Below are 22,418 nucleotides of genomic sequence, written 5' to 3' on the forward strand. Positions count from 1 at the left end.
ATATCAAGAAACCTATGATCATACACAACCTTATCCAAACCTAACAACTTGCACTTGGCTAACACTGTTCCTATTTGAAGTATTTCACAAACATGTAATAATTCCATGGTGGAAAGCAATTTGTAATGTACTGAGTTCTGCACCTCAAGAGGCTACACCCAGGATTACAGATAGAAAAAAATTCAAGTGTTTTGTGCAATGGAGAGGCACAAGCTTGCGTCATACACTATGTTTACCAGACCTCCCCATTTCCCGGGGAGAGTCCCTGGATTTACTAATCAGTCCCCATACAAAATCCACTGAAGTTGAAAAGTGTCCCCAGATTCATTGAAAAAAATCTGGTAACCTTACCATACACTGAAGTTATTTTTGACATTTCCCTATTAGTAGTTCCTACAGCAGATATCCAAACTGCTGAGTTTTAAACAGATGTTTGGCTTGAGAGCTGCTGATCAGGAAGTAGCCTTTGTACACAAAAAGAGTCTTTATTCATGTGTACAGGAGTATTGCTAAGTACTTAAAGGAGTTAGGGCGTATGTCCATGACACAAATTGTGTATGCTATTTTATATCTATAAATAAGATTTTATTGTACTAGCCAAAGGCTGTGACAAAGCTGCTGTTTTAATTGCACAATTGTCTCTGGTCAAACTAATGTGGAAGGTGGCATGGGTAAATGTCACTTTACAGAGCTGCACCAGGCAACCTGTTTATTCAGCATTCATCCTAATTTGCTTACACAAAGCTTAGCAGTGGTAGACTAGAACTGTGTCCAGCCTGTCAGTATTTTGCAGGGACAGAAGCAAGTGCATACCAGAACTTGAGGTTTGTGCAATTAAAGTGGATTAAAGGGCTTTATCGCCCTAGCACAACAAATCCACTTTTAAATAAAAGTTGACTTTTTGCAGTTGGGAAAGTGACAGAGAGATGAATTGGAAAGTGTGGGATCAGCAAATGACTAACACGAAGACATGTAAGCAACCTGCAAGCAAATGAATGCTCATGGTCATATAACTCCTTTCAAACAAATCAAAATGTATGCTCAATAAAGACCGGATCTAATCTAACTTCTGCATAAATTTGACTGTTCAATAAGTACGTCATTCGAAAGAGTGTGCTCTTTATTTTTATTTTTTAATGGGGCGGTTATTGACAATGAAAATCTTGCATTCCTCCCAGTTTGCTTGTGGGTATCCATGTGCAACCCAGTTCACACTTAATTTTCTTGATGAACTCATGAGGCCAATGTCAATGACCACAGAAAAATGGCAAACTGGCTCCCAAATGGTGAAAAAAGCAACCTCATTATACTATGTGCAAAGACTTCATTACATATCAAGAGCACACAGTATCTCTGGAGTTTAAAAATGTACCACAGGGATTACAGACCCTGCCACTGCTGTTGAGATACACAACCTTTCATTTTAAACTGTATGTAAATAGAACACCCATGCTGAATGATGTAGGCAAGATAATGAGTGAAGTGGTTGAAATAAATTTCATTTCAAGAGAATTTAAATTTCCATGCATAGCTGAATGAAGAAAACACATTAATGCTAGTTGAGATAATTTCCAACTCTTCTAAGGAGGCCCAGGAGAACATATTAATGGGGTTGTAAAGGAAACAAACCAGAAGTTGGCCAAGATACAGGGTGTGGAGACCTCTAGAGCTGTCCCGTATTTGTACACATGGAAGAAAAAGCACACCTCCATGCAAATCTGTGTGGGAACATACCATCAGTGCACAGGCAACCTTTAGTTATTTTAAACATTTATTTCTCAACCAACATATTTAACTGAGGCATATGTGCAGTACAAGCACCTTTCACAAGGTATAATTATTTGTGTTAAATGCAATGCAAATAATACTCAAACTTTTTTTCCTAGTTGAGCTATAATGATGTGTATGTGTTTAATCTCCTGCATGATTCTAGACCTGTGTTGGTGGGACTTGTTATGTGAGAAATTCAGTTGCCAAGTATGTGTGTGTTTTATGGCACATCATGGCTAAAATACTATAATACTAATAACCTCTGTATTGTATTTATTATCTACTATATATTTTGGAAAGTAGTTTGTCTGCTTCTTCCCTATAGGTTTGGCCACCTCTTGAGAGATCATTGCCAAACTCCGCACGAGGGTTCCTGAGATGGATATCACTAAATTTGACATGATGGCTTCAGCTTGTGTCAATTTGGACAGCTCTGAATATACTGTTGCCCAATTTAGCATGACTGTTCGAACCTGCACTAATTTGAATGCCTCTTGAGATATCATCTCTAAACTACATGAGAGTTCCCATGGTGAAGGTGGCAGTCTCGGTGCAGGGGGTGGGGGCGGTATGCGTGTGTGTACACACACAGGCCTAAAACTCACAATTTACACTATCCATTTAAAAATCACTATATTTTTAGGTTTCTTTGAATTTCTGGGCAGCCCTGAGCACTTCCTGTTAGTATAATATATATTATAAAATTGCACATAGTTCAGGGTTTCTAAAGCAGTGGCCCTCCAGATGTTGTTAAACTCCCAATGCCCACCAGTCATTTCTAAACCCAGGCTGGAGAATCCATGACCCTCCTTCGCTGGTTGAGGCTTATGGGAGTTGTAGTCCAGCAACCCTGAGGGACACAAGTTCGCTGCCCCAATATATCGCAACACTATATTCTTCAGAGGGCTATTTCCAGGCTCACGGCATGGTAACTTTGCATTTGTCCTGAGAGAACAAGACAAATGTTACCGAAATATTTATGGTGATTATATTTTACAGCGGGAGCTGCCAGATCCCAAGGCACATGGACTTTTTGTACTCTCAAGTTCTTAAGTATAATTGCCAACAAAAATAAAAAATAAAATTTTATGCTGGTTTGTCCCTGTGTTGTCAACAGAAATGAGAAGTACAGGCCCTCATCCACAAGGAAATCCGGAATGAGTTATGCTTCATTGTGGCAGGCAGGCCTGGCATTCCGCAGCAACACCACAAGGCTGCAAGCGCCCTATCTTGTCAACCCTGGAGATGTCAACACCACCCACAACCATAACAACCCCAGTACATTTGCTCTGAACCCAACCAATGATAAAAAAATCACAAATGCACTGGTTTATCCCCACAAAACAAATGGAGTATACATATAAAAAGGATCTAACCAATTCTCTCTTGTTGGTGAGGAGACAAGACACTCACCAGCCATTTGAGTTGTCCTCCTGGAGGCACTAGCACTAGTCAGTCCTCTCCTCCCTCCCAAAAGGTTCACCTAAAGCTCTCACCCAGGAGCAGTTACCTTCCAATTCCACAACAAACCAGCACAGCTTCCCACCTTGGCTTTCTTGGGCTTTCTCCCAGGATCAGCCTCTTTAAGGAAGGACCACCTGGCCCCTTCTCTGTGATCTTTTCAGCACCACAAGTGGAGCTTTTTATCCATTCAGAGAAAATATACATAATATTTATTTATATCCTGCTTTTAATGGCATTTATGCTGTCTCTGTTGGAATTATTGTTTTTTTAATTTAATTTTAACCAGTACACACCTTTTATATATATAAAAAAGCATTGTTTGTTTGTAAGCCATATGTTCAATGCTAGTATCGTATTCTTTCTCTGTCAGGAGACTGTTGTCCTCTTGATCCTAATGCTCTAAGACAGGGATCAGCAACCTAAGGCCCATGGGTCAGAAGCAGCCCACAGAGGTCTTCGACCGGCCCATGAGCCGCCCCCGAACCAAGCTGCCCGTTCTCGCGCTGCACTAAACCGGCACAGCACAGTGCAGGGACTTGCTTCCACTGCGCCGAAAATCACATCTGCACAGACGACAAAAGTCGCCTACACGCAATCTGGCCCACAGAGGGATCTCCACAGGACCAATCCGTCCCAGGCAAGATAAACCTTGCTGACCCCTGCTCTAAGAAGATGATCATAAGGGAGCACTGCTTTGCAGTATCCATTTCTGCTGCTTGTAACTTTCATTGATGGAGATTCTCCCAAATAAAAGAAAAGGGTGTTTTTTTTATTCATGTACAGTGGTACCTCAGGTTACAGATGCTTCAGGTTACAGACTCTGCTAGCCCAGAAATAGTACCTCGGGTTAAGAACTTTACTTCAGGATGAGAACAGAAATCACACGGTGGCAGTGTGGTGGCAGTGGGAGGCCCCGTTAGCTAAAGTGGTGCTTCAGGTTAAGAACAGTTTCAGGTTAAGAACGGACCTCCAGAATGAATTAAGTTCTTAACCTGAGGTACCACTGTATATGTTTTAGAATATGCTAACATTTTAAACTTTTTACTATCTAGCATTGGACCTCTGCTGAAAGCATCTGTCCCGCAAAAATAAAAAAATGTTTGGCTTTGGTAAAACTGGCCCACTGACAACCCTCCAGTTTTAAAGAGATGCTAAGGCACTACAACGGAATGCTACAAAGTGTTGTTAAAAACAACAACAAAGGGTAAAAATGTCACTTTCACAGACCCATATAGAACAATGTGTGATTTCTTTAACATTAAAGTTCCAATTAGATTTTACTAGTCACAATAAACCAGGCAAGCAATGTGGTCCACTTTACTGAAAAAAATTATCTAAAGCTGGAAATGTTTCTGCTTTTAAAAACACATTATATGTTCTCAACGCAAGTGTGAACTGAAACAGCTTTCAGATCTGCCTCACTTGGATAGATACAGCACAGCAGCAACAATAACGAATTTTCTTGGAAAGTGCTTGCCTAGCCAGCATATATGCAGCTGTAGTATAGCATTATTTAAGCTAACTGCATGTGCAGCAGTTTAAGCAGGTTATGAGAACCGAAAGTCCTTTTGGCTGCAACACATTCCAGAGCTTAGAAGCTTTTTCACAAAAAGCACGCTATAAAGGTTTTGGGGGCCAGCTTGTCTATAGTTTTCAGCTTTCACAATTTGTCTACATAAGTTTCATTATAGTCAATGGCAGCCACACATACAACTACACACTCTTACACAGCATGGACTGAATTTGACCTCACAGTTTGTGCTTTCTTTGGCTCTTGCTCTCTAAATTGAGTTGCTACACTTGAAGCTAAACACGTGTTTTTCTCCCTCCTGCCAGCCCACTGGAAGGTACAAGCAAATGGCACATACTGTATTTACTCCAGCCTTCTCTTCTGGGCTATGCTAGGCCCGTAATGTTAGGCAAAATCACCCAGGATTGGCTCAGCTGTCCAATAAATCCAAGTGGCTTCTTGAAGCAGCAACATTTTTAGGGGCTTCTATAAAGCTGCTTCATTTTAAAGCATTTCTACACCACTTTACATTTAAAATTTATAATCTCAAAGCAGTTTACAACCCCACTTAAAACAACAAATAAAGCATTACAAAATATCAAACGATTACTGATGAAGGCTGCATTAAAACAAAACAAAACAAAAATTTTAAGCAACATAATTAACAGAAAAACAAAATATCCTTTTAATCATAAAACCATTGCACATACAAAAATACAATCAAACTCTAATAAGCAACATCCCTGGCAACTACATAAAATAATTGAAACAGAAGCTGCACCCACTTTTCCCCTCACCCAACCATTTATGACAACACAAATGTCTGGTCTATAAAACCAAATCATTCTCCCACCTCTAACTAGGACAATATATACATAGCAGCATAACCACACCCTCCCTGTGTCTCACCCAGGTAGAGCTGTACTCTCTACTGGGTCAGCCTCTCACACAGACTGGCATTAAGCAACTTTGAAACACACAGAACATGGCAACCCAGTCTCTCACTCTGGGCAGCAAAAAAGCAATTGATCCAAGAGATGTACCCAAGACTCTGTAGCAAAGGATGCTGCAACACATGCATGGGCACACAATGTTTGAAAATAATCACAGTCCAATGTGACAGTGCGTGGGATTCTGGGATGCCCCTCTTGGATGGTGTAATGCAGCTGCTTGAGACGCAAAATATATTGGGCCCAAACTGTAGCCCAATCAGAGGTACATCTCACTTCCAAGTAAGTATACTTTGGATTGCAGCCCCACAGCAACATTTTAAGGATTGTCCATTGCATGTCTTCATGCTGGTAGCACTAAAACCAGTGTTTGAAAAATACAACACATCATTATGTGTAATGTTTATCCTACTTTGAGTCTCGCTTGTTTTATTCTAAACACATCACAAATTGCTATGACAAAATGCATTTCTAAATTGTGACATAACTTCTGTTTAGAATAAAGAATAGCTTGCACTCATACAAAACCGGGCATAAATTCTACACCTTTGGTTGGACATAGGAATGCTCCTTTGGAACTGAATTTTTAGGATCTGATCCAGTTATTACTTAAACATAAATTCTAGATTGAATTCTCAGTGGTAACTTACCAAGACTACATTTGGCTTCAAATCTTCTGGTATGCTCAAATTGTTCCCATTTACCAGGGACATTTATGTTTTCTGGAACTTGTCCCTGATATATCATGCCTATTTTATCCTTATTTTTGCCTTTTGGGGATGTCTTGTTAAAACGTTTATTGAAAGTTCTTATTCCCCACTGGGCACATCTCCTCCTTCATGTTTTCCCCATTAACAGCACCATATTATATCTCTACTCAAGTAGCTCAGTAGCCTTACACCTAGGTGTTATTACAGCCTACATCTCCTGAGTTGGGAAATGTTTACATCTTGGCTCTCATGTGCTTGGTGTAAATATAGGTGGATTGTGCATTAAGTCACTGTGCAGGCAACAGCCAGATGTTTCACACACTGAAGCTGCTGGAATAAATTTTGAACCGTTGACAATACCGTGGGGCAATTTTTATTTTTCATATCTTCAATAAACCTTGGCTAGAACTGATGGTTAGCAGGGAGAGACCTTAAGCATGAGCTCAGGGTTCAGACAATATGCTGAACCAAACTCTGGCTTAGCACAGTGCAGGAGTAAAAAAGATAATGGAGGAACAAAGTGCCTGAAAGCTGCCCTTCAGAAGCCTACGTGTTCACTAAGTCCTCTCCTCCTCCTATGTGCCCCCTAAATTTTGCTTCCCCCCAATCCTCTGGAGTACTTTTGGGCATGGTGTACAGCATGCATGTTTGCAGGCAGGCAGGAGTTTCATTGCGCAAGTGGAAGTCATTCTGGCTGCACAAAGATTTAGTTGAAAACTACTACCCAAGGATCAGAATGAAACAGTTGCATTGATTTATCATTGTAAAATTCACTGGCAAAGGAGGAAGAGGAGGAAGGGGGATTCATGCAAGCCTGATGCTTCCTTTGAGCCTATGAACGCTCACCCATATAGCATGAGAACGAGGTGCAGCATTGCCTGCAAACCAGGCCAACATATTTGTCTAAATTCTAGCAGATACATTTATTCTACTACAGGATTCCAAATAGTTTGTTTTCCCTTGGCAATATTTCCAACACAGCAGTTTTCCAGGAAACACCTGCCAAATGGTTTTATTTCCTAATGATACCATTTTATCAACAGAACTTCCAGTTATGAGGTGTAACATTGTGACTATAAAGACCTATATTGTTCCAGCAATTAATACCAGTCAGTGGTCTAATTACATAGAATTATGCCTTTATATTTCAGCTTTTTAGAAACCTGATCCCCTAGATAGTCTGAATGTTTTGATGTACTCTTGTATTCCAACACCATTAAATATTTCACACATAGTTTTCACTTGTAAAGTTAGAGAAGTTCCAGCTCTTATACTTTTTTTTTTGGCAGACTTGAACAATTTAGTAAAATGTCTAGATTTTATAAAGGAGCTGCTTGGCTGCCTAACAAAGTAGAAATGCAAAACCCTTCAGCACTAGGCTATGTTTTTGCTTCCATTTAAATCGGTTTTCTCACTGACTTTTAAGAGAGCACATAGGATCCATTTCATTTGGGACAGAGCTAAGAAACATGGTGTAATACATAGGAAAACCCTGAAGAATGTGGCACTTAATAAAAGTATGCAAAATACCCAGATGCCTGTTGAATGTAATCTGTGGGGTAAAAACGTGGCATATGTTTGCCATGGGCAGCACCTCCATAATGCATCAATTGCTGGTAGAAATGCCTTGTCCTTCGTTCTCAACAATTGCACCATGCTATTTAACTTGAGGATCTGGCTACCTTAAAATAGAAGGAAAAGGTATATATGCAGTAACTGGAAGCAAAGCTGATCTGCTTTCAGAAAGGAAGCTAAATGAACAGAAATATAAGCCATTTTCAGATGTTCTACTGATACATAAAACCAATTCATGGTTAGGGATAAGTGAGCTAAGCTATCTCCCTATCACCATGGAGGGTGTATTTCTGAATCGGGATGGGGGTTTATTATTTCTGAACATGCATTTGTGGAGAATCCCCATATTATTTAGAATTTGGAAGAACCTTGCTCTTCATGCTGAATTTACATACAAATAGATTACGTGAAGAGGGCCACGTAGAAGCTAAATGATTAGAGCCAGGGTGCATGTTCTGTTGGACTAATCATCATGATGTGTATTTGCATTTGAATGCACATTTAAAAATGCAAATAGCATCTGCAGGACAGGCAGGTGGAGAACTTTAATCCTTTTACCCTCCTGTGGCACAATGGACCAGTGTGTCTGGCTGTTAACCAGAAGGCTGGTGGTTCGAGCCCACCCAGGGACAGCTGTGACCATAATTCCTGCATTACAGGTGATTGGACTAGAAAACCCTCAGAGTCATTTCCAACTCTAGAAATCTATGATTCTATCACTTGCTGCAGTCCTATCGAAAGCCAGTCCTTTCAATGCAAAGTTTGTTCCAGCATGTATTTGTGCATTGATTAGAGCTGATTAAAGCTTCACACTTTTGAGTCAATTATTAAAAGCTACTCAAGTTTAAATGAGAAATGTACACATGATGATGCAAGTGTAACTTGGACTGACTCTGGCTACACAGCTCATGCTATTACCCAGTTCTTCCTCTTGGAGGAGTGGGAATGATGTCAATGACACTGTCTGGTCTCACTCTTGCACTCCAAATTATTTTTAACAGCTTTAATAATGAAGTCACAAAATTACTTCCTCAAGAGGCTAGAGACACATCACATATGTAAACATGATGTATTTTTATCAGACACTGTGGAAATTATTTCCAGTTCAAACATGTAAGTGCAGCAGTTACTATGTATACAGTCATACCCTGGTTGACGAATGCCTTGCGACTCAAACGTTTTGGCTCCCGAACACCGCAAATCCGGAAGTGAGTGTTCCGGTTTGTGAACGTTCTTTGGAACCCGAATGTCTGACGCGGCTTCGGTGGCTTCTGATTGGCTGCAGGAGCTTCCTGCAGCCAATCGAAAGCCACGTTTTGGTTTCGGAACGTTTTGGAAGTCAAACAGACTTCTGGAACGGATTCCGTTTGACTTCCAAGGTACGACTGTACTAAATACAACAGAAGTCCTGAGCAAACCCTTAGTCATGACATCATGATGCTCTTCTTTCCTCTGAACACTATGTAACTCCCCCTGCTGGTGATGCTGAGGAGCTCTAGAGCTTTTACTTACAGCTTAGGCTTGCAATCAAATTTGGAACATTTCCAGTCCATACACCACAGGCCTTGTCCCTTCTGTAGAGTTCTCTTAGCTGCTGACTGTGCTGGCGGAAGAGGTTGTGCCCTGCAGGTGATGCTATATAAGATCAGCTTCAGCACCACACATGCTCTGCAGCCTCCTTACTCCCTGATGTAGACTGACAGGAACCATCTCCCTCAACCTCCCCCCATCCTGTGGTAATGTCTCATACTAGTCACCTTAAAGGGACAATAACGCAAGCTAGCTGAGTTTCTCTGCAAGAAACATGGTAGAGGCAATTGAGAGCATATCCCCTCTCCTCTTTTGATGTTTTGAGGCCAAATATGTGTTTATTGCATATACATTCTTAAGTGAACAAATTAAAAACCCCGGAAAATCAGAGTTCTAAAACCCATGTCTTCATGGAAGGCTCTCCACTTCAGAGGTTTGCCACCCAACTCATTGAGGGTGCTCAGAATGGCAATGGGGATGCAGCTAACACACTGGTCTCTGCAGCCCCCACTCATGTGGAAATCACCAAAGGCCTGCCTCTTAGTACTCTTTTGCACAGCTCAAGGAAGTAAATTAAGCATTGTGGGGTAAGTCTCCAGTGCATCCATTTCACAGCAGGTTGATTAGACAAGCAAACAGCAATGATATAATCCTCACCAGGTGCTCATAGCACCTGATGATGTGTTGATGTGTGTGTGTTTTTTAAGTTACCATGAACCGATATCGCTTATTTCTTTATGGGTACCAAACAATTTAACAGCTTCCTTGTAAAAAGAGCAACTCTCTTTTTTCCTGGCAGGGGTCTTGTGTCCTTAAGAGCCTGCGTGACAGACAAAAATGCCTTTCCCAGCATGAAGATGCAGCCAGGGGAAAAGTTTCATCAGCTGAATTCTTTTCCCTATCAGGCAGCTGTTAAAGGTTCACAGAGCACTGCCAAAAACAAGCTGTAATCCTATGTTTTGCTGTTATCTGAATCACAAAATCAATGGCTCAATCATTTTATATTTTGAATATATTTACATATTGCAGGGCATCAAGGAAAGTGATTTTTCTGAGGACGCTGAAATGAATGTGACAGTTTTGTATACACATTGGCCACAATCCATAGCTGTCCTGTATCTATCCCGTTGTTTCTCAGAAAATACTGCCTTTACTGTGTTTTCCCCCATAGCAGCTTCAATCCAAATTGAGAAAAAGTATGCCCTACTTCAGGCATAGCCAAACTTGGCCCTCCAGATGTTTTGGGACTACAGTTCCCACCATCCCTGACCACTGGTCCTGTTAGCTAGGGATGATGGGAGTTGTAGTACAAAAACAGCTGGAGGGCCAAGTTTGGCCATGCCTGCCCTACTTGATAAACTGATAATGTGTACAGTGGTGCCTCGCAAGACGAAAAGAATCCGTTCTGTGATTCTCTTCGTCTAGCGGTTTTTTCGTCTTGCGAAGCAAGCCCATTGAAGGATTAGCGGATTAGCGCTATTAGCGGCTTTTAGCGGCTTATCTGCTGAGCGGATCAGCTGATAAGCGGCTTAGCGGCTTAGAAAAAGGGGGGGAGGAAAAAAACCAGCAGAAACTCGCAAGACATTGTTGTCTTGCGAAGCAAGCCCATAGGAAATTCGTTTTGCGAAGCACCTCCAAAACGGAAAACTCTTTCGTCTAGTGAGTTTTCCATCTTGTGAGGCATTCGTCTTGCAGGGCACCACTGTATATAACCTAAGTCTGATTTTCAAGACAACTGTATCTAACAAAGCTGCGACTTCTTCTCTAGTTGTCTTGAGCCATTGTGTTACATGTACCAGATTGTTAATTTTGTCAGTGAAGAAGTGCATTCCCTATTCAGAATGACCGTAATCTTGCCCCTAATTTGGCTTCTTACAGCCCATTGATTTCAAGTGTAAACCATGTATAAGCAGAACTTTAAACAATATCAGCAACAGTGCCCAACACTATTTTGTAGCACACAGTTTTCTTTGCCTGAGCTCCCTATACAAATGCCTTTGCTCAAGAACAATTAACATTTCCCACAAGACAGGATTTTTTTAAAAAAAATAAAACATAAAATGCTTTTTAAAATTTAAGCCACAGTAAAAAGATCTTCTAATAGATGTGAGAAATATTTTAAGCACCACAATCTTTAGGGGTACAATAAATGCCAACATAAAAGATAGACATTGTAGTCCTAAATATGCTTTCTCAGAAGTAAGTTCCTCTAAATTTAATAGGCCTTACCCTCCAGTAAGTGTGTCTAGGATTGCCAGCAAAATACATTTGAGAATTTGAAAATGAATTCCCAAAGGACTGATAACATTAGAGTGCAAAATCTGCAATTTAAACTTTTAGATTGAACTCCTAAAACACTTACCTGGGAGTAAATCCAATTGAACTCAATGGGATTAATTTCTGAGTGGACAGGCATAGGTTTGTACTATAACTTAATAAATTAAGGCCAGCAGTTAATATAGTAATAACTGTTACTGTTGTGATGCTACAACCAGCTACAAGATGTTCTCTGTCTTGGAAAGGGTGGAGTTCTAAATGGCCTTGCTAGTTCTGTGACCCCCAAAAAGGTCACTGATAAGAGGAATCCACACAAAAAATTATTCCTGTGGCCCCACAATACTAATGCTGGAAAATTTACTTGTGTTTTATGAGACACAAGATATGTCCAGTTTTGTATTAATGAGGTGAAATGTGATGTGATAATTTTCTGAACATACTTTATTTGTTATGACTCAACTCTCCTGGCAAAACAACAGAGGAGGAGCTTTCTCCAGTTGTTTGGCTCCACAGTCCAGACTCTAATGCAAAGACTTGTGAGGATAGCCTTAGACATATCTGAAATTCTTCACAGGGTAAGAACTGAAATTTCCAAGTTGCTAACATAGTACCAGCCAGCTATGACAGTGGGGCGTGGATATACAGACATTTGGACTATCTCAGTTGTTTAACTCTTTTATAGTTTTGTATTTTTAAATTTGATCTGTATTTTTAATCGTTGTGTATGGTTTTGAACATCTTTTGGGGGGGTAGGGCTAAGCAATTTACAAAAAAACAAGAATAAAACCTGACTTATAATGTGACATTTGTGTTGGGCAGCTGTCTTGATTTTGCTGCACATGTAGCTTTAAAACAATTGTTTTCACTCATAAAAGTATGTTTTCCTCCAACCTGTTAAGCCACCCATTTCATGCTGGTCTAATTCCACTGAGTCTGGCCTTCCTTGTTAGCTTTGCTGAAAAACTACAGTATGAAATTGTTCAGAATGTAGAGTTGGGATATTCTTTTCTTTCTTCATGCTGCACGTGGGAGAGAAAGGAATGTGTGTAAACAGCCTTCTCTTAGGCCCTGGAATTCATTTAATCTATGTCTGTGTCTCCTAATTTAGACCCATAAAGGAATTATGAGGGAAATTCTACATAACAAACCCCGCAGGAAACATTAATGTTATATGGGGTGGTCTACCAATGTGATTCTTAAACCTCTGTTGCAGTGTTAAGAGACTGCCCCATCCCAGTTTGCTTTGTTCAAAGATACTCACAGTGATCTCAAGACAACTGTTTCTCATTTGTTAAGTTAGGGTTTAAGTATTAAAGCCACTTTTACTGGAGGGATCCCACTGAATTCAATGGCATTGTTCTGGTGTTAAAAACACCTGATTTGTGCCTCCCCACTCACAGATATACACTCTTAGGATTTAACTAGAAACATTGGATCCAATTATTGCTTAGGCCCAGCTAGAGTCATCCGGGAGGGTCCTACATGAGGCATGTTCAGGTGTTTGCATGAACATGCAAATGCTGATGTGTGCACAGTGCTTGGATGTGCACAAAAATCTCAATCCCTGCATTATTGAGCTCATTGTGCTCGCCACATCCCCAGTCTTTGAACTTCTCCTCATTGCATGGTGAAGGCCTTCAGGGGGCTTCTACTCTGATGGGAGCACTGATACATATGTATAGAAGCCCCCTACAAATCTTCACAGGGTAAAAAGAGGTAAAGAACAATGTGCAAAAGAGGGAAAGAACAATGACAAGAATGGAGAAGGCAATGGATCTTCTGGAGCTGACCAGAGTGAGAACTTCCTGAAAGCCTGACTCAAGAAAACCAAGTCTACAGCAATAGTATAGTTTTTACCTTATTTCACACTCATAATTTATAATAAAGAACATATTGTTACATTTATTTTATTTTAAAAGCCTGCCTGCCTGCCTGGTTTTGCCCCACATCTAAAATACCACTGGTACTAGGCTACAGATTAACATTTTAGCAAACAGGACATTATATATATATATATATATCTATATATCTATATATATATATATATATATATGCAGGTTTTGGTGTCTTCGGGTGTCTTCCCGTGTAAGAGTTGGGGTGTCTAGGCGACGTTTCGACGAGGTCTCACTCGTCATCTTCAGGCTGGTGCTTTCGGCTTCTTGTTACTGTAACAAGAAGCCGAAAGCACCAGCCTGAAGATGACGAGTGAGACCTCGTCGAAACGTCGCCTAGACACCCCAACTCTTACACGGGAAGACACCCGAAGACACCAAAACCTGCATTCCTGTACCCGTGAAAATCTACGAAAGCAAATATATATATATATATATATATATATATATATATATATATATATATGATAGAAGCAGTTAGGTTTTGAATTTATGTACAGTTATGTAAGGCAGGAACCTTTCCACACACGGCGAATCAGCAGAATTAAATAGAAGATGAACTCCTCACATATTAAGTATAGAAAGTGGGATGTCTCACCACACACAATTAACAGAAACAGTAAATATTATTTTCTTCAGTTGGGTTAGAAATAGTACAAAAAAGGGACAAAGCATAGGTGCTTAAATGACCACTATGTTATATTCCTTCACTTCAACATCTACTATGAAATATATGGATTGCCTCAAAGGAAAACATGTGGACAGAAGAATGAGCTACACTTTTCCTGCTATTATCAATCAGCCATATGAGAGCACAATAAATTCAGTTTGAAAGATGTGTACCATAAAAGGTTCTCATGAAAACATATAAGAATACATAAAAGAAAAGAGAATCCAATACAGTATTTCATTTCTTTAACACAGTGCTAAGCACTCAACCATGCTGTTAGGACGGCCAATATCCAACACCCTTCTACTGCAACAACAACAAAAAAAGCTCTAGTTTAAGTTGCATTTGTAATATAGAAGCAGAGTTATAAGTGAAGACTTAAATCAGGTTACTAAATATGTTATCTATATATCTATATATCTATATCTATATATAGATATTAAAAACCAGTATTGGATTCCTATATGTTATCAGATATTTGAAGAGGCTCTCAGAAAGGAGGTACAATCATTTATCTTGTCAAACTTATCTTTATTCTCCACTGAGGTAAACATAGTCTTCCCTCATGCAAGTATTACTCGTTTGCACTACTGCACACATGGAATTCTATATTGGGGCAAATGTGTTTAGAATCAAGACTACAGTCCTAATCAGTTAATTCTGATGTATGTGCAGAATTTCAATTGTGCACCAAGTTTGTTTTTAATATCACAACATGCATCCAATCAAACCGATGCTATTAAACCTAAGACCAAATTGGATTCTTGAGATACTAAACCCATACCGGTAATAGTAAACCCAGGAGAAGCTGGGTTTGCATTAATTACTGAAAACTATGCTTATTTCAAGTGTTTGTGGGTTGTATCCAATGGTTATATGAACAGAAGGTAGCCGGATCTTTCTATTTCTCACATGCACAAAATTCAGGTGATTGTTCCCTCCCACTGCCCAACCACAGACTTGTATGACACACCCCAATGCTCAGGAAGCCCCCATCCTCTGGTGTGTGTCTTCAGGGGGTTCAGGAGGGCCATGGAGGCAAGGGAAAGAGGAAGATCAGTTATATAAGCTTCTTTTCACTCACACAGCCACTGAATACAACCCTAAATAGGCAAGTTTAATAATCTGGGTGGTAGGAAAAGGTCATGTTAAATTTTGAAGACTTTGAAATCCTTTAAGGAGGCATAATAGCCACAAGTCTTCCATGGGAACAATTTGCAATTCCTGATTTTACATCAGTATGTTCCTTGATACTGTTGCTCTGAAAACTATTGATTGCCTAACACTGGAAAGTTTTTTCAGTTAAAACCTGCTTCATCAGAGTTTGGCAATTGACACTAGAGGATAGGTTAAACCAAGAATGCAGGCAAGCTGGGGAGAAAAATGCAGATACTGTACAAGCTTGAAGAGGTTTGGTTTCTATTATTTCTCATGCAAATCTTAGGGACAAGACACTTCTGCCTCCTTCTGATTACCTTCCGTTTTGGATTGATTCTTTGAACTCAGCTAACTCCTCCGATATGTCATAAAACACTGGTCCTTTTTTATCTTTGTACTTGATACAGTTTCCTAATATTTACTTCGTCTGACACCTTTGACTATATCTGCAATTTGTAATTTTACCATTGTTTGTTTCATTCTTCGTTCTGACAAAAAAGTCAATTAAAAATTAATATAAAAAGAAAAGAAACTTCTGTTCTGACAGGCTCAGTACAAAAAAAATAAATCATCCACTACTGTCACAATTAAGATAATTCCTCAGTGCTATCATTAAAGATTCATGGAACATGCCAACAACATTGAAATCCATGCCACAAAGCTTTATTCTGATTGTTTAGAAGAGAAGCATTGCATTTAATACAACTTTTATTGCACAGCCAGAGATAAGAGCACTGGACTAAGACCTGGGAGTTTGGGGTTCTAATTTGCACCCAGCCATGAAGCTCACTAGGTCACTTGGGGCCAATCACTGTCTTGTAGCCTAATCTACCCCATAGAGTTTTAGAGAGGATCAAATGGGGAAAGGGAGAACCAGACACACCACACTGAGCAACTTCGACAAAAGGTGGAATATAAATGTAATACATACATAAATAAATGCAAGCAAAACATACAAAGAAGAGGATTATGAGGTAAAAAGCAAATAAATATGTGTGAGCTTTATATAAGCACCAACAACTGGGAAACACTTGCCTGCAAGGGCTCCAATTGGAAAACAGCCTTTACCAAAGGTGTCATGGACATTGAAGACACTCTAACTCAGGACACAAGAGAGAAACGTGCTAAGAGGAAGGCACACTTGGCAAATCCACACTGTGATAAACTCTTGCCCGGAAACCAATGTCCCCACTGTGGATGGACGTGTGGATCCAGAATTGGCCTCCAGTCACTTACGGACTCATTGTTAAACCATGTTTATGGAAGACAATCTTACTTGGCTACGAGTGATCACCAAAGAAGAAAAAAGAAGATTAGTATTGTTGCGTTAATAATACCTTGATTTTTAAAAAAAATTATCACAGGCAGCTTATGAAACTTAATGTAGCTGCAATCCTACATTAAGCTTCTGCAACTTAATGTAGCTGCAATGATCTCAAATGATCTCTCACAACAATCAAGCCAAATATTAAGATAAACCTTGGAGGATCACCCCTGAGCCCCCCACATTTGTTGAGGCAAGTGGGATACAGAGGACGAATACAAGCATTTTAATTTGTAGCACTTCAGCTTTGGAAGATGCTCCCCAAGGTGTGTCTCCTGGCTCTGAATCTGATGTATTTAAATACCAGGTAAAATATTTTGTCCTTTGGGCTAATGAGTTATTTGAAAATACTTAAAGACTGCAATCCTAAATACATAGCTTTAGTCTAGATTAGCCTAGATTCAGCTAATGTGGTGCACTAGCAGAAGCCAGTGCAAGGGCTCCTGGTAGCACAGTGGGGCTTCACCTCCTTCCTCTCCCTCCAATCTGCTCTGGAGGGTCAGGAGAACCTCCTCACCCCCCACTGAGCAAGGCATGGTAGGGAAAGTGGGGGATTGTTCAATCTGGCAAGTAGAAATGCTCGCTGATAAAACACTCAGAAGAGTGTGACATTGAATTCGTCCCTAAATAATAATAATAATGATAATAATAATAATAATAATTGTGCTTATTTATTGCCTAATACAAAACATCTCTAGGTGATTTACATACACAATTAAAAACAACCATTAAGTTTATCAATAATACAACACTGTTCCCAAAGAAATATAACTGGGTATATACCAAACATTTAAAGCTTGTGGGAAAAAGGACAGAAATTCTGTTTGCAAGTTGTCTTAGCATGGGAGCCACTAACCAAACAATTATTAAAAACAAAATAGGAGTATGGTAACTAAAAATTCAAACCAAATGTCCACATGTTAATTTAAAACCGAGAGCTATTATACGCTGTGGCTTTCGTAGCATGGGTTTTTCTAGCATGAACATTAACATGTGTAGGTCCCAAGCAATAAACAAGAAGAATGTTAGGAGAAAGTTAATAGGTTTTTTGTTTGTTTGTTTTTTGGAGTGAATTGTTGGGTTGTGTTTCTTTAGGTGATCTGAAAAGATAACCAGCTTGTGTAAATGCACTACAAAGCAAATGTCTGTTTATTAGTGTCAGATCAATTTCAGGGGGCATGTTAAAATAGCACGAGGGTTCATTCACTTTCTAGTGAGATAAAATTACTTTCAAAGGAATTAAGTTTGGATGCTGGAAGGATTCCAGTGGCAATTAGGTATTTACAGCAAGCACTACTGTATGTTGCGTATTCCTAATGAAACCAGAACACAACAGTGTGCCCCTCTATTTGATAGCTATTCATGGCGTGATAAGAAGCACTTTTAAGGCCAAGGTGTGGATGACCTTAACTAGTATATTCATGGGATAGTATTCTGCTAAGATTTACTCAGAGTAGACACACTGAAATGTGTGGGCATGACTAAGATAGGTCCATTAATTTCAATGGATCTATTCCAAGTAAAACTTAGTTTAATACCAACCTCTGATCTGCTCCCCTGAAAACCTTTTGGCATGCTTCCTTTTAACACATCCTCCACTCCCAAGCATTTGGGGAGATGGATTATAAATGCAAAAGAGAGAAACAATTACTTGTTCCTGAATCATGATACTCAAGAATTAGAATGACCACACACTTTATTCTTTTTTACATATATGTTAGCATAATGTCAGGTTAGCTACTTCTTGAATAAAAGTGCAGTCTTACGTATGCTTATTTGGGATGTAAGTTCTATGAAGGCAGGACTGTTTTTTTAATATAAAAATGACAGATGGAATTACTAGGCACTGGCAGAAGCAAAGGGGACCAAGATACCTCCTATTACATCAGTCACTCGGCCACAGAACAGGTAACTTTATAAATTAACTTATTAAAAAGATTGTAAAACATTACATGTAATACAATTATCTATACCTATTGTGGGGTTTTTTTCCTTTTGAGGGGGGGCACAGGTCAGGGAGCCCCTTCTAATTCCTGGATCCAGCAAAGGTTAAAATCTAAAGCAGTTTGTGGATTTTCCTTTATTGGAGGCTTTTAAGCAAAGGTTGGATGGCCATCTCTCATAGATGCTTCAGTTGAGATTCCTGCATTGCAGGGGGTTGAACTAGACGACGCTCGGGGGGGGGTCCCTTCCAACTTTACAATTCTATGGTTCTATGATTCAATTGTTGGAATAGCCAGGCCAGTTTTTTTGGTGAGTTAATGGCCCCTATGTATGAGTTGTTAAGGTAACAAAGGAAATGGCTTTGTGTTGGAGAGAAAATGGATGGGCTCCCTCCCTCACCTGGCAGGTAGTGAGAAGGATAATAGCTGGAATGGTGTGTGAGAGCTGAGCTAGAAGGCGGCAGAAGCCTGAGAGTGGGAGACATGCTTGATTTCTGGGAGAAGCAAGACCTTCTAGGGTGTTAATGCAGTAAGCCCTTCTATCATAGGCTCAAGTGTAAATAAACCATATATAATAAAAACACCACAGTTTCTGCTGTCCCTCATTCCACGGAAACTAGACCCTGGGTAAACTCCTGGAACCCTTGGAATCTCGCACTGCTCAGAGAATGGGGTGGTGTGCGATACTATAACTAAATTGCATGGAGAGGGATGTCCCTGCTCTTCAATAAAGGTGAGACCACTATACTATCTTCCCATTTACACAGCCAGTTTTATAATGGAAGCTTATGTAAGTCTTATGGCACTCAAAAACAAGAAAGATATATGAGCTTGACTTGGAAGAATGACTCACTATGAACTCTTGTATCATCAGTGAAGAGATGTTAACCAAAAAATGTCAGTAACCCACAACAGAAATAACAAAACATAGCAGATACTTCCAAAACACAACCACTTTGTTTTAACATGTTTTCCTTTCTCTTCCTGTTTAGTTTGGAAACTCTTCATTGTGATGGTTTTGTTGTTTGACACTTCTTGTGTTTTATCACATTATATAAAAGACATCGAGGAAATTCTGTCGCTTCATATTACTGAACTTCAAGTGTACAGAATACCAAATGTAAGACAGCAAGTAAAAGAGCCTAATTGTCTCTTCTACTGTGCTGGACTCAGCTAACATCTAGCTGTGAGGATAAAGAAAAGCAGAGAACATTTACTGAAGCTGCTGCCTCTACATCATTTGTCTATAGCACGGATGGGGAACCTATAGCCCTCCAGATGTCATTGAACTACGGTTCCCTTCAGCCCTGACCATAGGCTGTGCTGGCTGCAGCTGATGGGTGCTGAAGTCCAATAACACCCAGAAAGCTACAGTTCCCCATCCCTGGTCTACAGCTTAGCCATCTCTATGTGACTCATTCTTGGTGTCTTTTTGGGTGTATGGGTGACAAAAGAGATACTATTGCAAATGATTTTATTTATTTATTTATTGCCTACCTGCCATACCTCAGCCAGATACTATTGCAAATGATTTTATTTATTTATTTATTTATTTATTGCCTACCCGCCATACCTCAGCCATACTTTTTTCCTGAATGTCACTTGGAGAGGATTCTGCTTGGCTCACTTAGATGAGTCTGGTATCAAACTAAAACTGATAATACCAGTACTAATACTAATAATAACAAAATCCTGTAGTAAAACACTGTATTGATTCTGTTTCAGTGTATCTGAAGAAGTGTGCATGCACATGAAAGCTCATACCAAGAACTAACTTAGTTGGTCTTTAAGGTGCTACTGGAAGGAATTTTTTTATTTTGACTATGGCAGACCAACACGGCTACCTATCTGTATTGATACTGAATGTGAAATGCAAGCAAAGCTAAGATAAAGCATAGTGTGGGTATTGAGAATATATTTAGCAGAAGCTAGAGATCAGTCTTGGAATACACAAAGTAAAAACAAGAGGATGGAACTTGCTAATCAAAGGATATGAATTTTAATGGCTTCCATCTCATTGGATAGCCAGTACATGGTGATATGATTCCATTTTCACATTATATTCAAAAAGTGTATTTATGCTTCTTGTGACCTGCATGAATACTGTTAATTTGGGATATAATGCAAGAAATCGATGGTGGTTTGGGCATAATTTTTAGCAATGCAAGCCATTTATTTTTAAGGCTGTGAATATGTGTTCAAACCACTTCAACCATACTCCTAAAATGGCTTAACATAGTTTCATCCCAATTCAATATTCCAGTTTGTCATTAGGGACTTATTTAGCAGATGTGCCAAGGCCCTTTGCGGGTTGTGGTTACTGTGGGGAAAACACAGTTCTGTCCTGTAAATGTTACAAGGCTGAGCTTGGCTCTGACATTAAAAACTGTTTACAAGGACCTCATTCCAAATGAAACCCTGTTGCAGGGGTGTCACTTAGGGAGATGAGGGAGGCCCCTAGTCAGGGCTGGCTCAAGACATTTTGACACCTCAGGCAAGTCACAAAATGGCACCAACCTGCTAGGGAATTAGAGTTTGAGTAAAGATCTATACCAGGAACAAGCTGGGAATCAAGAGCTACATAGGGAACAAAGTGAGGAATCAAATCAACCTTACCTGATGGTTGAAGTGCGAATCAAAGGAGGAGAAAGGGGTCTGCTCTGAATCACACCAGGAGAGTGCAGACCCCAGGAGACCTCAGAGAGCAGCCCATGCCTTTTCCTCCCTAGGGGTGGGAGGAGACCAGCAGTGTCACCTATAGAGGCAAAACTGAAGAGGTTGCTAAGGAGGAGGCAGATCTGGCCTCCAAGGAGTGTGCCGCAACCATCACTGCAACTGCGGCAGTAAGCAGCAATGGCCAAATGATTGCTTAGAGGCTGGATCTGCTGCTCCTGTGGATTCTGTCACCTGAGACGGTTGCCTACACCTTGCCTAGTATGTGGGCCAGCCCTGCTCCCCAGTACCTTTTGCTGTCTATGCAAAGAAGAAACTAATTTGCATTCCGTGTGCCGAATCTGACCATGCTGGCAATGGGCTTAGCAACAGTTCACACTCTATTTTTCACGTAGGGTTGTCCACGCACTTATTGTCTGCCTTCAGTGCCTTGTGAAGAGCAAAGGTGTGCTTTCAATATATTTCCCTTCATCAAGAAAGGTTAGGACATGCATATAAGGATAGGAAACCACTTTTCCCCTTCAGCTTTCAACAGTTCAATTCTATGCAAAACTTCTTTTTAGCAGGTCCCACTGAGTTCTGTTAGGCTTATTCTCAGGTAAGACTGCAGTCTAGATGATTTGCTAATCTTTAAGGTATCCCAGCACCAAGTTCAACCAGAGTCCAACTATCAATTCAGCCACGAAGCTCACTGGGTGAACTTGAGGAATTTCCTGGACATATCCGGAATATTGCATTAGGAAGCAGTGTCTGGGAGAAAATTCCTATAAAATGTTCAGGACAAACCAGATGTATGGCAACCTATGTTGGCAGTGTCATTTTTGGCGACTTCCCTTTAAAATAGCTCAAAAACTTCCTTTTGTGGAGCCAAAACAAAAAAAAGCTCAACAACTTTGCTGGAGGAAAACCCTAGCTCAACAACTTTGAAATATAGCAACCAACCTTCCACACCCTAATCTACCTCAGAGGTTT

At 40.0% G+C, this 22,418-nt stretch overlaps 1 protein-coding gene and 1 long non-coding RNA gene across 8 annotated transcripts in view; one reads left to right on the forward strand and one right to left on the reverse strand.

The window, feature by feature from the left end:
• PRSS35 (serine protease 35) overlaps positions 1-22,418 on the forward strand; it is a 152,417-nt gene that overhangs the window by 117,924 nt on the left and 12,075 nt on the right. The window lies entirely within an intron of this gene.
• On the reverse strand, positions 12,378-22,401 carry LOC310704262. 2 transcript variants are annotated; one of them, XR_014524678.1, is made up of 3 exons: positions 21,737-22,401; positions 21,390-21,498; positions 12,378-12,805 (listed from the first exon to the last, which is right to left on the reverse strand). It is a non-coding gene; the product is annotated as an uncharacterized lncRNA (long non-coding RNA). The 2 variants fall into 2 exon arrangements; XR_014524679.1 differs by lacking the exon at positions 12,378-12,805 and adding an exon at positions 17,501-19,957.

The sequence above is a fragment of the Podarcis liolepis genome (genome assembly GCF_965112155.1).
Source record: "Podarcis liolepis genome assembly, chromosome: 3".
NCBI lineage: Eukaryota > Metazoa > Chordata > Lepidosauria > Squamata > Lacertidae > Podarcis > Podarcis liolepis.